This window comes from Nicotiana tomentosiformis, chromosome 8 (assembly GCF_000390325.3).
Source record: "Nicotiana tomentosiformis chromosome 8, ASM39032v3, whole genome shotgun sequence".
Classification (NCBI taxonomy): Eukaryota; Viridiplantae; Streptophyta; class Magnoliopsida; order Solanales; family Solanaceae; genus Nicotiana; species Nicotiana tomentosiformis.
The window spans coordinates 22,388,736-22,395,822 of record NC_090819.1 but is presented as its reverse complement, the minus strand read 5'-3'; positions in this window follow the sequence as shown (position 1 = coordinate 22,395,822).

Here is a 7,087-nt window from a genome sequence, read left to right as displayed (position 1 = left end):
CCCTTATAAAATGGACACTAGCCAAACTTGCAAGCAGTTAAACCCAACCTATGGCCATACAAGACTATACAAAGCATTATGGATATGTACATTATCTGCATATCACCATTTTGTATTAAAAAAAGAGTATTCACAAGCTATTGCTTACCTCATAGAGCTGTTTCACCTTATAATGCGTCCTTCTTTCCCCCGGTATCCTCGTTATTTTCACTCTGGAATAGGTAAGGGTATTTAGACTTCATCTCCTCTTCTGCTTCCCATGTCATTTCTTCTATATTCTTGTTCCTCCATAATACTTTCACGGAAGCTACATCCTTTGTTCTCAGCTTGCGGACTTGTCGATCTAATATAGCCACTGGCAGTTCATCATATGATAGATCCTTTGTAACTTGTACATCTTTGATAGGGACGACCCGAGAAGGGTCTCCAATACATTTCCTCAACATAGATACATGGAATACCGGGTGGACAAATTCCAATTCAGATGGCAATTCTAACTCGTAAGCAACCTGTCCAATTCGTCGAAGAATTTTGTACGGCCCAATATACCGTGGACTCAACTTACCCTTCTTCCCAAAACGCATAACACCCTTCATCGGCGAGATCTTCAGGAAAACCCAATCACCAACCTCAAATTCCAGATCACGACGTCGGACATCGGAATAAGATTTTTGCCTGCTTTGTGCCGTCCTCAGCCGCTCTTGTATCAGTTTCACCTTCTCAATGGCTTGGTAAATCAAATCTGGCCCATATAATTCTGTCTCACCGACTTCGAACCATCCAACTGGTGATCTACATCTCCTCCCGTACAGTGCCTCATACGGGGCCATTTTAATACTGGAATGGTAGCTATTATTGTAGGCAAATTCTATAAGTGCCAGATGGTCATCCCAATTCCCCTTAAAATCTAGAACACATGCTCGTAGCATATCTTCCAGCGTCTGGATGGTACATTCAGCCTGTCCGTCAGTCTGCGGATGGAATGCAGTGCTGAGATTTACTTGTGTGCCTAAACCCTTCTGAAAAGACCTCCAAAAGTTAGCCGTAAATTGAGCTCCTCGGTCTGATATAATAGATACCGGCACACCATGAAGCCTAACAATCTCCTTGATATACAACTTCGCATAATCTTCAGCCGTGTAAGTTGTCTTAACTGGTAGAAAATGGGCAGATTTTGTAAGTCGATCAACTATCACCCAAATGGAGTCAAACTTATGATAAGAGCGAGGTAATCCAATAATGAAGTCCATATTAATCACCTCCCATTTCCAGGTCGGAATCTCTATATTCTGAATCAATCCACTGGGTTTCTGATGCTCGATCTTTACTTGTTGACAATTAGGACACTGGGCTACAAATTCTGCAATAGACTTCTTCATGTTGTCCCACCAATACTGCTCCTTAACGTCATGATACATCTTTGTCGAGCCAGGATGGATAGAATATCGGGACTGATGAATCTCAATCATAATCTTCTCTCGCAACCCTGCCACACTAGGCACACATAATCGGCCCTGGTATCTCAGTGTCCCATCTCCTCCGATCTTGAAAGCTGTAATCTTACACTGCTGAATTCCCTCTCTCAATCTTACTAAGGTAGGATCTTCATATTGCCGTGCTTTTACCTCGGCTACCAAAGATGATTCTGCTGTATTCTGTACAGTAACACCTCTGTCATCAGAGTCCAACAATCTGATTCTCATATTGGCCAGCTGGTGAAGCTCTTTGGTCAACCCTTGTCTACCTGCCTCAATATGTATTAAGCTTCCCATTGACTTACGGCTGAGAGCGTCTGCCACAACATTGGCTTTACCAGGATGGTACAATATCTCGACGTCATAGTCTTTCAGTAATTCAAGCCACCTACGCTGCCTCAAATTCAACTCCTTCTGCTTGAAGATGTATTGTAAACTTTTGTGATCTGTGTAGATGTCAACATGGACGCCGTATAAGTAGTGCCGCCATATCTTCAAAGCATATATTACTGCAGCCAATTCCAAATCATGAGTCGGGTAATTCTTTTCATGCTTCTTCAATTGTCGTGATGCATAAGCAATCACCTTCCCACGTTGCATCAATACGCACCCCAAACCTATACCTGAGGCATCACAATATACCACATAACCTTCTGTTCCTTCTGGGAGAGTGAGCACTGGCGCAGATGTCAATCGATTCTTTAGCTCCTGAAAACTATGTTCACAAGAATCAGACCACTGGAACTTGGTAGCTTTCTGTGTTAACTTAGTCAATGGTGCTGATATAGAGGAAAACCCTTCTACAAACCGCCTATAATACCCTGCTAGCCCCAGGAAGCTGCGGACTTCTGATGGTGTTGTAGGTCTCGGCCAATTCTTCACTGCATCGATCTTCTGAGTGTCGACACTAATACCCTCATCAGATATCACATGGCCAAGGAATGCTACTGAGTTCAGCTAGAATTCACATTTAGAGAGCTTAGCATATAACTTATGATCCTGAAGGGTCTGTAATACTATCCGCAAGTGGCCCGCATGTTCCGCCTCCGAACGAGAATACACCAGAATGTCATCAATGAATACGATCACGAACACATCAAGATAGGGCCTGAATACACTATTCATGAGATCCATAAAAGTTGCTGGGGCATTTGTTAGCCCGAACGACATCACCAAGAACTCAAAATGCCCATATCTTGTCCGGAAGGCCGTCTTTGGAATATCCTTCTCCTTAACCCTCACCTGATGATACCCTGAACGCAAGTCAATCTTGGAGAAATACTTGGCACCCTGGAGTTGGTCAAACAGGTCATCAATTCTTGGAAGTGGATACTTGTTCTTTATTGTAAACTTATTCAACTGTCGATAATCGATACACATCCTTAACGACCCATCTTTCTTCCGCACGAACAAGACTGGCGCACCCCAAGGTGAAGTGCTAGGCCTAATGAAACCCTTATCCAGCAAGTCCTTCAACTGTGCCTTCAACTCTCGCAACTCTGCCGGGGCCATCCTGTATGGAGGGATAGAGATCGGTTGAGTGTCAGGCAATGCATCAATGCTAAACTCAATCTCCCTTTCAGGAGGAAGGCCTGGGAGTTCATCTGGGAAAACATCTGGAAATTCATTGACCACGGGGATTAATTGTAGAGTAGGCGGCTTCGCCTCCACATCCCTAACACGAACAAGATGATAAATGTAACCTTTTGAGATCATCTTCCTTGCCTTAAGATAGGAAATAAACCTACCTTTCGGCATAGCAATGTTCCCCTTCCATTCAATGGTGGGTTCACCCGGAAACTGAAACCTAACCATCTTCGTACGACAGTCAACAGTTGCATAGCATGAGGCCAACCAGTCCATTCCCATTATCACATCGAAATCAACCATTTCTAACTCAAATAAATTTGCCGAGGTTTGACGACTACAAATCATCACAGTGCAACCTTTATATACCCTTCTAGCAATCACAGAATCTCCTAACGGAGTGGATACCGCAAGTGGTTTACTTATCAATTCAGGTTCAATGCCAAACTTATTAGCCACAAAGGGTGTAACATATGATAAGGTAGATCCTGGATCAATTAGCGCATATACATCATAAGAAAACACAGACAATATACCTGTAACAACATCCGGAGACGATTCGAGATCTTGTCGACCTACTAGAGCATAGGTTCGATTTTGAGCACCACTCGAACTCGGCACTGAACCTCTACCTCTACCACGACCTGTCGACTGCTGAAAACCTTGTGCTGGAGGTCGAACTGATGAGGAAGAACCAGACACAGATCCAGTCGGTTGAGCCATACCACCACCTCCTCTGTTAGGACAATCCCGCATCATATGGCCACGCTGTCTGCAAGAATAGCACGCATCGGAACCTCGACGGCACAGTCCAAAGTGGGCCTTGCCGCACTGATCACAACGAGGTGTTGGGGGTCTCGTCTGACTAGTATCTCTATGAAATTGTGAGCCTTATGCCCTCGAACTCTGACCTGAACCAGAATAGGTAAATCGATCATACCGAGGCCTCTGAAACTGTGGAGGAGCACTAGCTACAGGTGGCGCCGAACTCCTCGAAGATTGGGGCCTGATACTGCCTCTGAACTCATCAGAATACCCTGCAAATCTTGCCCTCTTATGCTGGCCCCTATCCTGCTCCCTATCTGCCCTTTGCTGGCGCTTACGATCCTCTAGGGTCTGGGCATAAGCCTGAATACGGGAAATATCCATGCCCTCTACCAAGGAGGCTGTTGTGCACTCATTTATCAGATGTGGTCCCAACCCGTTCACGAACAGATGCACCCTATCACTCATTTCGGCCACCATATGGGGAGCATACCTTGCTAAAGAATCAAATTGTATACTATACTCTCGTACACTCATATTACCCTGTCGAAGGTTCAAGAACTTATCAGCTCTTGCTCGTCGTATCTCAACTGGCAAGTAGTGACGAAGAAAGGCCTCAGAAAATTCCTTCCACACGGCTAGAGGAGCGTTCGGACCCCTAGATCTCTCCCAACTATCATACCAGAAAACCGCTAAATCCCGTAACCGATAAGAAGCCAACTCTACTGCCTCCGTATCACTAGCATGCATAACCCGCAATGTACGATGAACCTGATCAATAAATGTTTGTGGGTCCTCCTTGGGATCTGATCCGGTAAACACTGGAGGGTCTAGATTAATAAAATCACGAACTCTCGCACTAACCGGTTTATCAGCAACACCGGTATTCTGCCTCTGAGCCTGAGCAGCTACCAAGCTAGTCAATAACTGCACTGCACTGCGCATATCGTGGTCTGTAGTGCCAGACGGTGGAACTGGATGTACTGGGTGCCTCCTAATATCCTCTGGAGGAGACGGAGAGGTATGAGACGGCATCTCACTCTGAGCCTCACTTTGGCCTGCTCTGGCTGGAGGGACCTGAATGTTACCCTCGCCCACAGCTGTATCAAGCCGTTTACTAATCGCTTGCTTCCTAGTCGAAGGCATCGCTGAAAGAAAACAATGTGAATATTAGATATGAACACTTACGACTCAACTCTACGCACGATCTAGATTTAGGAAGAAGGTAACAACCCTAGATGTCATGTAGCCTCCTGATTATAAATGTGGCGCGCTACACATCCATAATCAAAACTCTACTAGACACGGCTCATAGACAACCCCTAGGACAGACTTGCTCTGATACCAAGTTTGTCACGACCCAACTGGAGGGTCATGACTAGCACCCGGGCCATACTTGCCGAGCACCAACGTACATTTTATCTAACCTTCCTTATTATCTTTAAGGGCCGACAAGACCAATATAAATGAAAGACATGGATCATGAACATCCAACAATGAAAGATAATGTCATGAACATACGTAACATGGGACGACAAGACTGTCAAGAAACTATATATAAGGTACGAGCTACCATGGTGCCATGAAAGACTATACAACAAAAATCAGCCGACAAGGCATTCCAAACCATACATGAGTCGACACCTGTCTATGAGCCTCTAAAAGAACATAAGTGCTACAACATTGCCGGAACAGGGCCCCGACATACCCATAATGTCTATAACAAAAATGCATACCAAGACCACGGCAAGTCCGGAGAAAGGATCTTGCCAATAACGCTGAACCAGATAGCCTACTGTGATGGGGGAGCTGCGTCTACCCGTCTATCAGGACCTGCAGCACGACATGCAGCGTCCACAAATAAAAAGGACGTCAGTACGAATAAAGTACTGAGTATGTAAGGCAGAATAGCATAAGTAAGAACAATAATGTAAACAGTGATAGGGAATATACAACCTGTGACATTTGGGTACCTCTGAGGGCTACTGACATGAAATACATGATACATACATATATATATACATAAACGTTTAAAACATATGCCTTTGTGGGCATCATCATCATCATATCGTACCCGGCCATAATAGGCTCGGTAAAACGTACCCGGCCATCATAGGGCTCGGTAGAATCATACCCGGCCACGTGGAGCTCGGTAAAACCCAACTGATCAGTGGTTGCACAATAGGTGCCATACCCGGCCAACTATAGCGCGGCTCGGTAGAGTAAAATAGATACATATATATGATGCATGCTGGACTCATTGGAATCACATTTTGAACCTTTCGGAGTGACGTAAGGTCGGTATCCTTCGTACATGTTATTAGGATTAACTCTTCATCAAGAATCTTATAAGAATAAGGAACTACCAACAACATTGATAATATAAGAATAAGAGAAGTAACATCAATATCAATCGTTTCATAAGAAGGGCAGCAATGTAAGTACTGCTAGCTTCTAAGAGTAGAGTATCTTTGGGAGCTCGTTCATTACATTATGTACAATCGGAGTCGTGCAAAAGAATGAAGGGGATAGCCTCACATACCTTGTATATACTGCCCAACCTCAAGCTATGCAAATGTCACGACTCCTTAGTCTACAATAAAAGAAATGACACTATCATTATCGTTTAAGCGTCGTAACTATTATGTATCGACCGCAACCTATTTTACGATGAAACGGACAGCACCTCCCCTATTTATATGACTTCACACAAGTCAATACAATCACCAAACAGCCCAAACAACATCATTAATAATCATATTGAGCCTCCAAAACAGTCCACCAACTAACAACATTACTACCAAGCCTTTCGATATATATTTCACAAGTTCTAGCATCAACGACTTAGCCACAACTTGGATAATCTTAAATATATATAGAGTAAGAGGTTCATTACCTTTAAACAGAAAGAACAACTCCAATTTGACCTTAATTTTCCTCGAAATATCCCTTCAATTCTGCCACAAGAACAAGGAAGCGAAACTAGCAATTAATTCGGGTTTTTCGGCACTAGAATTACTTTAGAAGACTTGAAATCACCTAGGGTTGATATTAAAAACTTGAAGGTGTATTTACAGAACATAAAGCACTTAAAACAACCTCCCACACGAGCTGGAACAACACAAAAATCAGCAACAACAAGAAAAACAAGAAACTTACTAGCACCACGGGATTCCCGACATTTGATTTGTGTTGTTTGCCCTTTGTTTGGGTCTTGGATCATGAGAGAACCTTGAGAGAATGTTTTTAGGGTTATAAGG